We start from the raw sequence: 17479 nt of genomic DNA, 5'->3' as shown, positions 1-17479 counted from the left end.
AACATAGTTTTTCACAACCAACTAAATTTTAATAGGATAAATGGTCCAAGCTAATAATGCAGAACAACATTGAGTAACTCATAACCAAAATATCACCAACATGCAATTAGTCCAGAATAAAATCAAGCTAACAACACTTGCATGACATTACTAAAATTTAATATTAACTTATCCTAAAATAAGACCATATGCATTTTATCTAAATATCAAAATATGTTTTATTTGTCCAAATTTTTTAACGTAATTCCCATTTTTTGGAGGTAATTTTGTCATCAACCTTAATTTTTGTGGAGAAATATGAAGTGCTCTAGAATTTCTCATAGAGAATTGTTTAATTGGTTGGCTTGATGTTTGTCTCACTACATTTTATGTTGGTCTGGTGGCTGTGTTGATGATGTGGTAAGGATTGGGTGAAATATTGAAAGGGATGTGGTGTTTGACTATAATGATGAAGGAGCTGAATTTTTGGGCTAAGAGAATGAAGAAGGTGCTGAACTTCTTGGGCTGTGATATTTACTTCTTGGGTTGTTGTGCTTTTTGGACTGTGGTACTTTTTGGGCCGAAGAGTTGGGCTTAATTGTTCTCTTGGGCCTGCCTCTAGGCTTTTTGGACTGTGATGTAGAGTTGGAATGGGCTGAAGAGTTATAGACTGTGTTGCTGAAGAAATTTTTTTTTTGACACCTATTTTAGTAGTGGACTGTGAAGATGCAGTCTTTCTTCTTCCCTTGGCAGTTTGAGGATGCAAGTTGGTGCTTGTTGTCTTATTCTTTTCTTGTTAAACTTCTTTGATGGATAGGCCTAATAGATATATGCAAATTAAATAGAGGACACTATTAGACTTAGGTCAAACATCAGACAAGCTATGAAAAATTAAAAAATTAGCATACCTCTTCAATAGGTTAGGGCATCTCCCTTTCTTATGTCTAACTGAACCATATATTGAGCATCTTTGGATTTGTCCCCTCTTTGACAAGTGAGTGTGGCTACTCCGTTCTTTCTCTCCAGCAGTTGTTCTTCTCTTTTTTATAGGTTGGTGACAGGCCTTCTATAAAGTGGTAGTATAACATCACCATAATCTGTCCTCACCCAAAGATCATGTCTATTCAATGGTGTATGACTGACTTGTATCACTTCAAGTATGCTTCTTTCTTATAGAAGTCGTCCACAAAAGCTTCCAAGTTAAGTCCCTTGAACGTGATGCAACTAACAACATGCGTATAAGGTATGCCACTCATCTGCCATCTTCTACATGAATACTCATGAGTACTTATGTCAACAACAAACTTTTTTAAACGATTAACAACCTCGTATTTTAGAGTTGCAAACCAATATGGTCGCCACTCCCCAGATGACCTAAACCTTCTCTCTGATCTTAGTCTAATCCTAAGGTGTCTTCAAAAAGTATTCCTCCATACCAATGAATGGCTTGCAATGCTGAAAGTTATGCTTGTATGCTTTTAAACACACATAGATCCTCTGAAAGATGTAATAATAGGTCATAGATAATGTTTGCACTTCATTGGCAAAATAAGAGGACCTTTGCACTTGTATATAGATAGAAGAGCCTGAATTTTTTCTCAATAGCTCATGTCCACAGTCATATATCCTCTTATATTGCTCTCTGAATATTACCTGAATTTCATCTAATGCAATTTGCTTTGTCCTAGAAGTCATTGATTTAGTCACAGTTAAGTTTCACTTTTTATGTGCCTTGGAAACCAACTCCTTTATCTTTACTTTGAGATTTGATTCAACTTTCTTCTTAAATGCCTTGCTAAGTCATTTGGAGTGTAGAATTTTCACTCTGTGTGCTTGTATGCACGTGTGCTTCAAATTCATCCTTCTAAACTACCAAGTATTCTCTTCTCCCATTTTGGCATCGTATAGCCAAAAAAGACATTCATCAGAACAAACTGTCAGTATCCTCTTAGGATCACGCATTTTGAATGTAATAGCTCTTGCAGTCTGCATAGCATATGCAATGACAGTGTTCTTGAATTCCTCCTGAGATGCATACAGTGTTCCAATTTCTCATTTGTATTACTTCATGTCTTTTTGTGCCCTGTGAACTGGATACCTCACTCTCTCATGGTCTGAGTCTGACCTCTCATTTCTACCATTCTTATCAGCCCCAACTCCAACCTCGTAGTCCAATTTTAATTCATCACTATCAACTCCTTTATCATCTTCAAAATCCTCAGTTCCCACACCTTTCTTCTTTGCTACCCTACATTTATCAATCGTGACATTCACATCCTCGAACCCACTAATATTAGGATCAAGCTCATTTCATTGTTGGTGACGTGTAAATCATCTGTACTATCATCTTCCTATTCAGATGGTTTATACTCTGAATAGAGACTATCACTATCACATCCACCCATATTAGCAAACTTAGCTTCATGATGCTCATCCTTGTCACTGTCACTAGACTCTACCCTAGTAACATCAGCACCTGGTTCAGGTTAGTTTTGTCCTGCCTCATTAGGTTTATCGACTATATCAGTCATATTGTTACCTTCTTAATGCAGTTGCTAACCATACTCAGCCTGTTCTCCAGCATACACCACCATCTCTTGTCTCTCACCTTTATTATCAATCCCTTGATTTCTCCCAACATCAATGTAGCCAGCATCAGGGAACACATCCTCCTCCTCAATCTTGTGCACAACAAACAACTCTACATGTTCTCTTAATTCAACTATTTTACACATGGCAATCAAATCTGCATCACCTTGAAATAACTTTAGATTATTCTCCATGTCTTTATCTATAGGATCCTTGAACCACAATGCTAAGATATTTTCCTCACGGAGATATTAATCACTAGTGTCACTACAAACACATTTGGTCTCCATTCAATCATGAATAAAAGGAAATTAACTATTAGGAGGAGAGATACCATAGTCAATGGAAGGAGAGAAATCATATCTACGCCAACTCTGCGAATATGCCTCATCACTAATTGTTCAAGACCCTTCCTTCGAACAAATCAAACTCGCTTGTTCTCTTCTCTACAAGAACAGCCTTCGTCGTTTCCGACTCTGGATTAGGGTATGAAGCACTCATATTGATTCTGAAATATTGTGGTTAATGTTTGAGGGTTTAGAGACAAATGAACATATAAAGTATTTTGTGCAAAATCGAAAAGGAATAAGAATATAATATGTTCGTCATTTAAAAAATTATTTTATTAAAAAAGACAATTTTAATACCAAATAAAAAAATAATTAGAGGCTTGCAATTGATGGTTATTATTATTATTATTATTATTATTATTATTATTATTATTATAGAGTCCACCATGAACTCCACCATGTAATTATATTATGCATGTTCTTTTGAAAATTTAAATGCACCGCTGTCTTACTAGCTAAGCTAGTATATGTGATATATTATATACTAAGAATTTTAAAAACAGGAATCCTCGTTTACTTATATCATCTTATGTCACAAAATGTTCCTACTATATATAGTTATTAAATTCTTGCGTAAATTACTTACTAAACTAATTAATCAGTATGCCAACTAGCCATTTTAATAGTTGTGTCACGCTATTTCTCAAATTGGAAATGTTACATTTAGAAAATTAAATTAGCTATCTAGCTAGCTAGTTATAGGATTGTTTTTATATAAATTAAATAAATATATTATTTACGGAATAAATAATTTATAGTATTTTTATAAAATTACGTCGTATTATTACTTATTTCTTATTTCATTTACAATGTAAATAAAATAATTTTGTACGTATTTTGTTTTTATTGTAAATGAAATAAGATTGACATGCTGAGGCGTGTTTATTTCGTTTATAGTATAAACGAAATACGTGCAAAATTATTTTGTTTATAGTGTCAACTAAATACGTTACGACAAATTATCAGCAACTATAAAAAGATGTGCAACTCTTTGTATTCTTCACAACAAGTTCACTACTTCTTCTAAACCTTTTCTTTCGCAAATTAACCGTAATGTCTAGTAGTAGTGGATATTTGGTTATATGTGTATATCCCAATTGTCTTATGAGAAATGGTGATAATGAAATCGTTTTTGAGTGTGAGAATTTCATATTGTTGTATATACGGCGAGTTGTCTCGTTGTTAGAGCTGAAGAGTCTGATATTGAAAAACATCACTGGTAGTGGGTGAAAAGAAGTCGGACGAGTAGGAAAAAATGGCGTCTGGTAGTGAAAGTCTATGGATAACTCTCCTGAATAGAAGTAGACGACCCAACTGGTAAATAATAAAAAATCAATATCAAGAGTCGGTCGACCTATAAAGCTATAAAAACTTCAAATTAGATAATTCTAATAATTTATTTTTTAAAATAAATTAATTTAACTATTATTTTATCTAACTTTAAAAAATTTCATCCAACCAACAGACGTTTATATAACAACTCAAACTGAATTATAAAATTAAATTAACAAATGACTAAACATACATGTAATCTACACTTTCAAATCATTTAAATAAAACCAATTACTTATTAAATGCATAACTAAAATAAATAAAAACGTGTTTATAAATAAATTTAAATAAAAATATTTAAATAAAAAATTTGTACCTAAATCAGCAAATGTCTATATAATTAAATTTAATATAAAATATCTAAATAAAAATTTCGTAATTAAATTGACAAACATCTATGTAATTTAAATTAAATAAACATAATTACTTAAACAAATAATAACAATATCCATTTTCTATCTAATTTATAAGGTACATTACGTAAAAATATTTATTAAAATAACAAAAAATGATTATAACATTCAACTTAGTATAAAATTTCAGAAATTTTTGTTTTGAATAAATACAAACTTCTATATATTTATATGTAATTATATCTCTTAATTACCCTTTTTTATAACTAAGGTGTTAAAAACAAACTCAAATAAAGTTTTAACTACCAAATCCATATCAAAGTTTCCCAAACATTTTTTCGGGTCATTCAAATTACTTAGAACAATATATTACTAGACCTAATATTTACTGCACATTACTTCTATTAAGGTACTTATACTATGACAACATATTAACCCTAAATCCTAAACCCTAAATCCCTAACCCAGTCTCTAATAATTTTTTTTAGGACTGATTAGCCTTTGTGACAAAAAAAAAACATTGGTTTTTTTTTTTGCACAGGGGTTAATCCGTCCCATAAAAGTAAAGCTCAGGAGCCGGATTGGTATTTTTTTTATCAAGGATCTCGTTGTCTTTTGAGGTAATTGTCAGGAGCTATTTTGGGTTTGTCTCTATTTCATGTTTAACATAAACACTAAACAAAAAACACGATCAATCTCAAAGTCTTCTGTCTTGACAACGTGCCACGTGGCGTTCAGCCTATTAATGTCTGTATTGGGCTGATCGACGCGTGCCATAATCTTTAAGTGACTCTTAGATTTGATCAGAGAAGGATAAAATGGGAGAAAAGTGAAGAAAATGAAAGATTTTTAGCTTTTGGTGGCGCTGTGAACGAAACTCTTATATATAGGCGTTTCTGCTCTTATTTTGTTTACAGTGTAAACGAAATAATTTGTATTTCGTTTACACTGTAAACAAAATAAATTCGCTACACAACGTGTGCAAACGTTATACAGCCGCCACATTTTTAACTTTATTTCGTTTACAGTGTAAACGAAATATGTTTAAAATTATTTTGTTTACACTATAAACGAAATAAGTAATAAGATGTAATTTCGTAAAGTTGCAAATTATTTATTTCTATAAATAATATGTTTATTTAATTTATTTAAAAAATCCCTAATTATATGTTTATAAAAATAAAAATATTTGATAACTAAAAAATATTAATAAAAAAGTGTTAAAATTTATTATTTTTAATTTTATTTATATATTAAATAACAAATAAATATTACATAAAATAAATTTAAACTATTTATACTGATTATTTTTTGTTTTCTTAATATTTTCGTTATAGAAAAGGGAGTGATTAATCGTCATGTATCACATTATATACTCGCATCAATTCAATGTAGCAAATATAGCAAATGTTCAAATTACGTTAGGGGCAGCAAGAACTAGATAATGAGAACAAACTAGAAGTTGTGACTATATATTATATTATCATGGCTTAATTTAATTTGGGTCCATATACAAATTAAAGGGGGATGAATGGAAATAAACACGGTTATCTCTTTTAGCTTCGGCGCCGCCAAAGGGTTGTATGGGTTGTGTAGATTTGACTCTTTCATAAATGAGTGTTAATTTTTATAGCTATCTAGCTTAATTATATATTAATTAGCTTGTTTAATTAGTTTCTCTTATTAGTATAGAGAGAACCCAAGACAGGACTTAATTAAAGTGGTTGTAATTTGTAAACACCAAACACCAGGTCATAAGAAATGAAACTCGACGTGGATGTTTGTTAGGCATACAAACATTCACGTGAATGCACACATTATCACTAATTTAATTTTAGATTGCCTATATATAGTTTGACGCAACGCATTTATTACGCTCAATAATCAAAGTGACATCTATGTCATTTTCATAATTTACTATTGCATACTCAAATTAAATCATCCAACATTGTCATTTGACATGACTTTATGCTCTATGCATGTAATAATATATCATCATAGATACATAGAGACTTTCTATACTTTGGGTTACTATTTCTATATTGATAAAATTATAAAAGAAAAAAATGAAAAATATTGTATTTTATATCTTTTGATTAATTGTTGATTGAATGAATTATAAAGGTGAGAGATAAGGAGATACAATGGTAGTCACACCTGTATTAGGACCACTATTTCTCAAGATCATTTAAAGTTGGATTCCAACACAGTTGTATAAGCAATAAAGCCATTGGTAGAAGTTGACCCGTTTATAAAGGTGAAATCAGTAATTGCGGAAGTACAGGCAAAGTTTAACTACACCATAAGTTATCGCAAAGCATGGTTGGCAAAACAGAAGGTAGTGGAGTCAATTTTCGGAGGGTGAGAAGCTTCGTATGAAGCCTTGCCGATATGATTTGAGGCCATGTGTCACAAAGAGCCATCCGCAGTCGTTCATTTTGAAACAATGCCCGCGTATCAGGGAGATAACTTGGTTCCTAATATTCATGTACTACACCGAGTCTTCTAGAGTTATTACCCTTGTATTAGAGCATTCAGACATTGCAAGCCAATAGTGCAAGTAGATGGAACTCATTTGTATGGAAAATACAAGGGTTGTTTGTTGGTTGCCGTCTCACAGGATGGCAACAACAACATCGTGCCTATTGCATTTGCGATAGTTGAGGGAGAGACATCTGAGTCTTGGCACTTTTTCCTTAGTAACTTGCGACAGCATGTTGTGACACGTGATGGTGTGGGCCTTATCTCCGATCGGCACGATTCCATTAGGTCAGCTATTGATCGTAGTAACGGAGCTTGGTCTCTTCCCAGAGCATTCCACATGTTCTGTATCAAACATATAGAGTCCAACTTTTTGAGGAAATTCAAGGCTCCGTATCTGCAGAAGCTTATCGTTAACATAGGTATGATAGTTACAATTACATTTGCTCTTGAACTCAGTTATTATGATGAACGTTTTTTATGGTGGGTCTTTTTTTAATTAACAGGATACTCGCGAATAGTTCGAGAGTACGAGACGCGTTATCAGCGTTTACGCGAGTGGGGTGAGGCTTATACGAACTGGTTGGATCGATGATAAACCACTATTTTATGGTTTATAATGTGTTTAATTGTGTGGTTTTATCATGATCTTTACCCACTTATTCATATAATTAGCATGCATTTATATTTCCTTCCTAAAATTATTACATGACTGAAAACTTACTTCCTAAAGACTTTTAATTAGGTATTTTAATTCTCCTTTATTCCATTCGATGCTGTGATCTGTATGTTAAGTGTTTCAGGCTTTATAGAGCATGAATGAGTTGGAGATTGGAAAGGAAGCATGGAAAAATGGAAGGAACACAAAGAATTGAGGAGATAACCAGCGAGAAGTCACGCGGTCGCGTGGCTGACGCGACCGCGCGAGTTGGAAGAAATAACAGTGACACGCTCGCGTGCCTGACGCAACCGCGCGGATTGGAAGCTGCATGAACGACACGAATGCGTGGACGACGCGCACGCGTGGTACGAGAAACGCCGAGTGACACGAACACGTGGATGACGCGGCCGCGTGACGTGCGCAATCTGCAGAATTTCAAAAGTCATTGCAGAGTTTCTGGGCCGGATTTCAACCCAGTTTTTGGCGGAAAAACAAATATTAGAGCCAGAAAACATGCAGAAACATACATACATTCATTCCGCATAATTTTTAATTTCAAGATCTGAAATTGCTCCTCCCTTAGGTTTTACTCACTTGAACGTTCATAGTTAGGATTTTGAATGTTTTGGCTTTAGCTTTTGAGAAGAGTCTACCTTCGGTACTAGTCATTATATTCTGTTATTTACTTTTCATTTATTCTTCCATATTCTTAATTCCCCTAGAGTTGACATTGGATTATTTTCATGAGTTATTAATATAGACTATTTTTATTTTCAATTAATCCTTTTCATTATTATTCATCATGTCTTCTTTTATTTTCCCCATTAATTCTGTGAAGTTTATAATTATGATGAGTGAGTAGTTCCATAACTTGATTGGGAGATGATTGAAAGGAACCCTTGAGTTGAATCATTCAAGAGAGAAATTATAATTGGAATTATTGTTGGATCAACCTCTAATCATTGACACTAGTCCTCCCCAAGGGAGAGGATTAGGACTTGTGACTAGAAACAGCTTTCCAACTTGCTTGACTTCCCTTTACCTAGTAAGGGATAACTAAGCAGAGCAACTTCCAATTATTAGTTAATCTTGAGAGTACTTCAACAAGAATAGGGCTTCCAACTAATCTACTCCCACTCAAGACTTTTATTTAAGATTAATTAAATTCTCTAATTTAATTTCCTGTTATCAACTCAACCATTTTTGAAAACACTTGATTGATAAAATAGCACATTTCTCTGCAACTCGTTGGAAGACGACCTAGGATTCATACTCCCAGTATTTTAATTTCAATATTGTGACAACCCTTTTAAATTGATAAGCGCATTTTCGGCTGGTTAAGGACTGTACTTGCAAGGTATTTTTATTAATAAATTCTTAACTCGCCAATTTCCGCCACGTCAATTTTTGGCGCCGTTGCCAGGGAGTTGCAACAGTGTGTTAATTTATTGATTGGCATTTATTTATTTGTAATTTTTCTTTTTATTTTGTCACTATGAGCTGTACGTTTCTTTCGTTAAATGACACGTTCACTTCCTAATCCAAGTTTGCCAGTATTTGACCCTGAGATTGAAGGAACTCTTTCACGTATAAGGCAAGCTCGGTGTCGGCGAATCCTCTCTGAGGACGAACTTGAAACGTCATCTAAGGAAGAAACAAGTTCTCTCTCTACTGATCCAGTTGATTTACGTGCAGGTGACATGGCAGCACCTAGGAGAGTCACTATCCAAGAGGAAGGAGCCCCTGATTTTACACTACAACCATTCCAGGCACACCACCCAGCAGTGGCTGTGGATTTCGAAATAAAGTCTTCACTACTCAACTTGATGCCCAAGTTTCATGGCTTACCTGTTCAAGAGCCTATTAAGCACCTTAGGGATTTTCAGACTGCCTGTTCTACTGTTAAGCGTGATGGCACTGATGAAATCTCCATTCTGTTAAAAGCCTTCCCATTCTCTCTTGAGGGAAAGGCAAGAGAGTGGTATTACACTCAACCCAAAATGACTGTTTCCAACTGGGATACGCTTAGAAGAGAATTTTTGGAGAAATTCTTTCCAGCTGAAGTTGCCGATAAACTGAGGAAAGACATGTCCATGATCGTTGAGGATGAATCTGAAACTCTCTATGAATACTTGGAACGCTTCAATAATCTTCTAGAGGCATGTTCACACCATATGATTGACAAGATAGTGTTACTCAGCTACTTTACACAGGGCATGAAATCTCAAGACAGGACCACATTGGAAGGTGCTAGAATGGGTCTATGAAAAAGTACAAGACTACGGAAGAAGCATGGCAATTGATCAGCAACTTAGCCGAATCTACTAGGAATCACAGGCAGAAACAAAGTCGGTCAAGAGCTGTTGCAGAGGTATCCACTAGCAAAGAGACTGCTGCTATAGCTCAGAACTTATGTGAAATGACTAACTTGCTGAAGCAGATGCAGCTAAGTCAACAACAGCCTCACCAAGTTCAGCCTTCTCCACCACAGCACAGCCAGCAGTTGGTTCCACAAAGAGTATATGGAATCTGTACAGATTACAGTCATTACACTGATGAGTGTCCACAACTCCAACCGGAAGACCACACTGTAGTAGCCACTCATAACTTCTATGACCGCCCCAATCAATGTTACAATCAAGGTGGCAGCTATAACCATGGATGGCAGGATAACTCTAACCAAGGTTGGAGAGATAATTCTAACCAAGATTGGAGGGACAATCATAATAGAGGAGGCAAAGATAACAATGGAAATCAGAGGTGGAATAACAATAACAACTTCAGGCAGCAGAATCAGAATTAGGCCTATAGAGTACCTCATCTAAGGTAGCCTCAAGCATCTCAGTAGACCTCTCAGATCACTTATCTCTCTTCATCTCCTAATGATGAGTTACTACAATCTATTGATCGGAGAAAACAGGCCATAGAAAACAACTTTACTGCTACTCTGAATGGTCTGACTTCTACTTTGCAAGCCCTTGTCTCACAGATTGGATCAATGAACAACTCCAACAACCAGTCCTCAAGCTCTAGTGGACTCCCCTCTCAACCATTACCCAATCCAAAGGGAGGCATTAATGCCATCACCCTAAGGTCTGGAACCACATTGCAAGAGAGGAATCAGGAAGAGCCAAACCCACCTGAACACGCCTCAGCTGAAGAGGTAGTGGAATTAGAAGATGTTGAGGAAGAAAAGGATATACAGGACATGGCTGAGGAAGAAGACGCTAAATCACAGGAAGAAGCACCAAAGGGCGTAGACACTGTAGAAACCGCCATTCCTATTTCATTTTCACAACTTGCAAGGAAGCCCAGGAAGCAGTTGGAACCTGATCCCAAAAAGGTAGAAATATTCAAAAAGGTTGAGATAACTGTTCCCCTTTTGATGTTATTCAACAGGTACCTAAATACGCAAAGTTTCTAAAAGATTTATGCATACATAAAGACAAAATTAATGAATTAGAAACTATTCCTTTAGGTAGTTCTATATCTGCTTTAATGGGACATATACCTGAAAAATGTAGTGACCTAGGTCCATGCATGGTTAACTGTGCCATTAGAGGTGTGATATTTTCTGACTGCATGTGTGATTTAGGAGCATGTGTTAGTATAATGCATTTATCTGTATATGATGTTTTGAGGCTCCCTCCCTTAAAAAGGTTGGCAGCTCATTTTGTGTTAGCAGATAAAAGTATTATTACAGTGGCTGGAGTTGCTGAAGATGTATTAGTGGGTATTAAAGGTCTCACTTTCCCCATTGATTTTTACATCCTGGAGATGCTCCAAAATAACTCAGAGAAACCATCATCAATCCTACTCGGAAGACCTTTCTTGAAGACCTCAAAGTTCAAATTAGATGCTTTTGCAGGAACATACTCTTTTGAAATAGACGGCCGAGTAGTAAGCTTCAATCTGAATGGAGTTATGAAGTATCCTCCAGAAGATTAATCTATCTTCCAGTGTGACATCATAGATGAGACCATAGCTGAAGTTCACCAGGAGGAGTTTGAAAAGAAGTACATAGGACAAGGTCTGAGTGTGGGGAATTCTGAGGACAATGAAAGTACTCTACCACTGCCACCAGCTCTAGACAATCCAGAGCCTAACCATAAACAGAAGTTAGAATTGAAACCCCTCCCTCCACACCTCAAATATGCTTACCTCGGGGACAATCAGAAGTTTTCAGTTATCATTGCACGGGACCTCACTTCTCAACAGGAAGAACAGTTACTTAGTGTGCTAAGGAGGCACAAGAAAGCAATTGGGTGGAGTTTGGCAGACATAGTAGGCATCGATCCTCAAGTTTGTGAGCACAGAATGCTTTTAGAAGAAGGAGCAAGACCTGTGCGTCAACCCCAAAGAAAACTGAACCCAACTATCTTAGAGGTTGTCAAGAAGGAAGTGACCAGACTACTAGAGGCATATATTATCTACCCCATTTCAGACAGTGAATGGGTAAGCCCAGTACAAGTGGTGCCCAAGAAGTCTGGAGTCACTACAGTGAAGAATGAGCATAGAAAGCTCATAGCAACCAGAGTACAAAACGCTTGGAGGGTCTGCATTGATTATAGGCGACTCAACCAAGCCACTCGTAAGGATCACTACCCTCTTCCATTCATTGATCAAATACTGGATCGCCTGTCAGGTAAATCACATTATTGCTTTTTAGATGGTTACACAGGCTACTTCCAGATTCATATAGCCCTTGAAGATCAGGAAAAGACTACTTTTACATGTCTTTTTGGGACTTATGCCTATAAGAGAATGCCCTTTGACTTGTGCAATGCACCAGCTACTTTTCAAAGGTGCATGATGAGTCTTTTCTCTGATCTTATCGAGGACTGTATGAAAGTTTTTATGGACGATTTTAGTGTCTATGGTGATTCTTTTAGCCTTTGCTAGGATAGTCTATCTAGAGTATTAGATAGATGTGTCAGTATAAACCTTGTATTAAATTTTGAAAAATGTCATTTTATGGTTAAACAAGGTATTGTACTAGGACATGTTGTGTCTAATACTGGCATTTCTGTAGATCCAGCAAAGGTGGATGTTATTTCGAGTTTGCCTTACCCCTCCTCTGTGAGAGAAGTCCGTTCATTCCTTGGACATGCAGATTTTTACCAAAGATTCATTAAGGACTTCAGTAAGGTAGAACTTCCCCTATCCAGGTTACTGCAGAAAGATATCGAGTTCGAGTTCAGCGAGAATTGCAAACAAGCGTTTGATAAGCTGAAGACTGCCCTGACTCAAGCTCCAATTGTGAGAGGACCTGACTGGAGCCAGCCATTCGAAATCATGTGCGATGCTTCCAACCATACAGTAGGAGCAGCGCTGGCTCAAGACCCTTTTGTCATTGCTTATGTGTCTAAGACTTTAGACACTGCTCAGTCTAACTACACTACTACTGAAAAAGAGCTTCTTTCTATTATTTTTGCTCTGGATAAATTCCGAGCCTATTTACTTGGTGCTAAGGTAGTAGTGTATTTAGACCACGCAGCTCTAAAGTATTTATTAGCTAAAAAGGAATACAAACTAAGGCTTATACGTTGGATACTGCTACTACAAGAATTTGATTTAGAAATAAAGGATAGGAGTGGTAACCAGAATCTAGTGGCAGACAACTTGAGTCACCTTGAGCACATTAAAGATGACTCCACTCCTATAGCTAATAATTTTCCATTTGATAACCTACAAGCAGTATCTGAAGTAGTCCCTTGGTATGCACCTGTCGCTAATTATCTAGTTAGCCGCACATTTTCTCCAAACTTTTCTAAGCATCAAAAAGACAAGCTGAAAAGCGAGTCTAAATATTATATATGGGATGACCCATATTTATGGAGATGTGGCGCTGACCAGGTAATTAGAAGGTGTGTGCCTCAATCAGGATTCCAGTCCATTTTAGAGGCCTGTCACTCATCTGGGAGTGGATGACATTTTGGCCCTCAAAGAACATCTAGAAAAATCTTAGATTGTGGATTCTGGTGGCCCACTCTTTTTAAAGACGCTGTTAAATTTTGTAAATCTTGTCCCCCATGCCAAAGGTTTGGTAATATATCCCAGAGGGATGAAATGCCTCAACAAATTATGCTTTTCTGTGAAATTTTTGATGTTTGGGGCATTGACTTCATGGGTCCATTTCCAAATTCTAATGGCCACCTTTATATACTATTAGCTGTAGATTATGTTTCTAAATGAGTGAAAGCAATTCCTACCCGTACTGATAATGCTAACACTGTTGTTTCCTTTGTTAGAAACCACATAATATGTCGCTTTGGATCACCACGAGCAATCATGAGCGATCAAGGCACCCATTTTTGTAACAGGAGAGTAACAGGATTACTGAAGAAGCATGGGATCATTCATAAAGTAGCAACAGCCTATCATCCTCAGAGTAATGGGCAAGCCGAGGTGTCTAATAGAGAGATAAAGCACATATTGCAGAAGATAGTCAAACCTCATAGAAGAGACTGGAGCACTGACAAACCCCATTTTGACGGTTTATCTTGTATTGATTTTTGGGGATTTTATAACCTTTTACCCACATTTATTCAATGAAATAGCATGGTTTTATAACTTCTCCTTTAATTGTGCTTAAGAGTGAAAACATGTTTTTTTAGGCCTTAAAATGAATAAATTTAATTCACCTTGATTCCATTAGATGCCTTGATATGTTTGTTAAGTGATTTAAGGTTTAGGAGGCAAAGATTGGATCAAGGGAATGAAGAAAGAAGCATGAAAAGTTGGAGAACTCATGAAGAAATGAAAGAACCGGAAAGCTGTCAAGCCGACCTCTTCGCACTTAAACGACCATAACTTGAGCTACAGAGGTCCAAATGATGCGGTTCCAGTTGGGTTAGAAAGCTAACATCCGGGGCTTCAAAACGATATAAGATTTGTCATAGTTGCTATAAGTATGGTGGCGCGCACGCGTATAGTACGCGCACGCGCCGTTGCTGCCACCTAGTCCACTTGAAGCAAAACGTGGCCAGCGATTTTAGAAGCCTTGTGGGCCCAATCCAACTCATTTCTGATGCTATTTAACCCAAGGAGTGAAGAGGAATCAACATACACTTCATACTTTAGATGTTAGTTACCATTAGCATAGTTTAGTTTTAGAAGTAGTTTCTAGAGAGAGAAGCTCTCACTTCTCTCTAGAATTAGGATTAGGATTAGGATTAGTTCTTAGATCTAGGTTTTAATCTTTGCTTTCTTCTACTTCTACCTTTCAATTCTTTGTTGCTACATTCATCTTCTTCTATTCTTTTGTTGTAATTTCCTTTATGTTGTTCTTACATTTTGTTGTAGATCTAGTATTGTTCTTTCTACATTCTTCCAATTCAATAAGAGGTAATTCATAATAAATGTGTCTTCTTTGCTCTTCCATTGTTGATCTCTTGTTTTTGTAGTTATATATTCCGTTAATTCTTGCATTTAATAATGTTTACTTTTATTGCACTCTATGTGTTTGTTGAAATGCCTCTTCTAGATTTAGTGTAGATTTTGTTCCTCTTGGCCTAGGTAGAGTAATTAGTAACACTTGAGTTATCTAATTCCTTTGTGATTGATAATTGGAGAGATTGCTAATTGGTTTGGAGTGCACTAAAGCTAGTCTTTCCTTGGGAGTTGGCTAGGACTTGTGGCTCAAGTCAATTCATCTACTTGACTTTCCTTCATTTAGTAAGGGTTGACTAAGTGGTAGCAATGAACAATTCTCATCACAATTGAGAAGGATAACTAGGATAGGACTTCTAGTTCTCATATCTTGCCAAGAGTCTTTTATAGTTGTTAGTTTACTTTCATTGCCATTTACTTTCATGCCTCTTATCCAAAACCCCAAAATAACTCAAACCAATAACAAGACACTTCATTACAATTCCTAGGGAGAACGACCCGAGGTTTGAATACTTCGGTTTATAAATTTAGGGGTTTGTTTTAGTGACAAACAACTTTTTGTATGAAAGGATTATTGCTTGGTTTAGAAACTATACTTCGACGAGATTTTAATTGAGAAATTCTAAACCGTCAAAAATCCAATCGTCAAGCACCAGGCTGCAAGATGCACTCTGGGCATACAAAACAGCGTACAAGACACCCATTGGGATGAGTCCTTTTCGCTTAGTCTATGGAAAGGCCTGTCATCTTCCAGTTGAGGTGGAGCACAAAGCTTTTTGGGCAGTAAAGGAGTGCAACATGGGATTTGAGAAAGCCGGAGCTGAAAGGAAGTTGCAACTGCAAGAATTGGAGAGCCTTCGCCTAAAAGCTTATGAAAACTCAAGGCTGTACAAGGAAAAAATGAAAGCTTTACATGATCAACACATCAAGAGAAAGGAGTTCTAACCTGGGGATTTAGTCCTCCTTTACAACTCCAGACTGAGGCTCATGCCAGGCAAGCTGCGATCAAGGTGGGAAGGTCCATATAGAGTCGAGAAGGCTGAGCCGTACGGAGTTTTTCACCTAAGTCACCCTTCAAGCTTTGAACTCATCAAGGTTAATGGACATCGTTTGAAGCTCTATCATGGTGAGAAGGTGATGAAAAACAAGGAGTTAGATATCTTTCTCTTGGAGGATCCACTCGCAATAGAAAACTGAGCTACTGAAGCATCCAACTTAAGGACGTTAAAGCAAAGTGCTAGGTGGGAGACAACCCACCACGGTATGATCGTTCCCCTTCTTCTCCTTATCTTCCCTCTTCTAAAACTCTTCTCCGTACTACTGCCTATATCTTGCACCTCATCTACATACTGCATTTGCATAAAAAAATGAGAGAGAGAAAAAGCACGCGATGCGCCAGCGTCACCGACGCATCCGCGTTGCATGGGCATTGGAAATAAAAAAAGATTGAACAGAGAGTTGTTCCGGAATGTGGCTGGAGGTGTGCTTTAGGCACAATTTGATCCACGCGACCGCGTCATTTGCAATTTGGCCTCACCACACGTCCGTGTCACCCACGCGAATGCGTGGCCCTGCAATTCGACGTAAAAAGGGTGTATGGCCGAAAGTTGGGAATTTCAACTTCCTCACATACCTTAGAGGCTCACGTATGGGCACAGATTATGTCCCATTACGTCTTTCCGAGCACTCATGAGTCCTCTTTCACCGCAGACATGGCCGTTCCACTATGGTGCATCCTCACAGACCAGCCTCTAAATTTACCGAGACATATCTGGAATGCTATGGAATACGTGCAGATCGCGGGCAACCTACCTTTTCCCACCTTGGTCTCTGATCTTGTCTCAGCAGCCAGAGTCCCCTACAGAGCTGGAGACACCAAAGCCATACTTCCACGGGATGATCAGTACGTCCCTAACGGGAGATATCTCAGGCCACCACTTGCCACTACCAGCCAGTTCACAGAGGACGCTGCAGTTCCGCCACCATCTACTAGTCAGCTGCTGCATCAAATACTGAAGCGGTTGGACCAACAAGACAAGAAAGCAAAGCTCCGAGAGCGCCGCAACCACCGCCATTTCAAATACCTCAAGGAGCTACTCACAGGCAACCACAGACCTGACGAGGACCCAGACACTCCGGACTCCACTTCTTTCACCAGCACAGGGAGCCATGACGGTCCCGACTGTGGAGACACTGCCACCAGCCCACCATTATTCCTGACAGATGGCATCGAAGACAGTGTAAATCCTTAAGTGTGGGGAGGTCGGTCAGTACCTGACTTCCGGAGGTAATTTCTCTTCCCTAAACACCAATAAATTAGGATATTTAGTTAGTTTTTCTTT

Source organism: Arachis hypogaea, chromosome 10 (assembly GCF_003086295.3).
Source record: "Arachis hypogaea cultivar Tifrunner chromosome 10, arahy.Tifrunner.gnm2.J5K5, whole genome shotgun sequence".
NCBI lineage: Eukaryota > Viridiplantae > Streptophyta > Magnoliopsida > Fabales > Fabaceae > Arachis > Arachis hypogaea.
The sequence above is the reverse complement of the archived record's forward strand: the minus strand, read 5'-3'. Positions refer to the sequence as shown.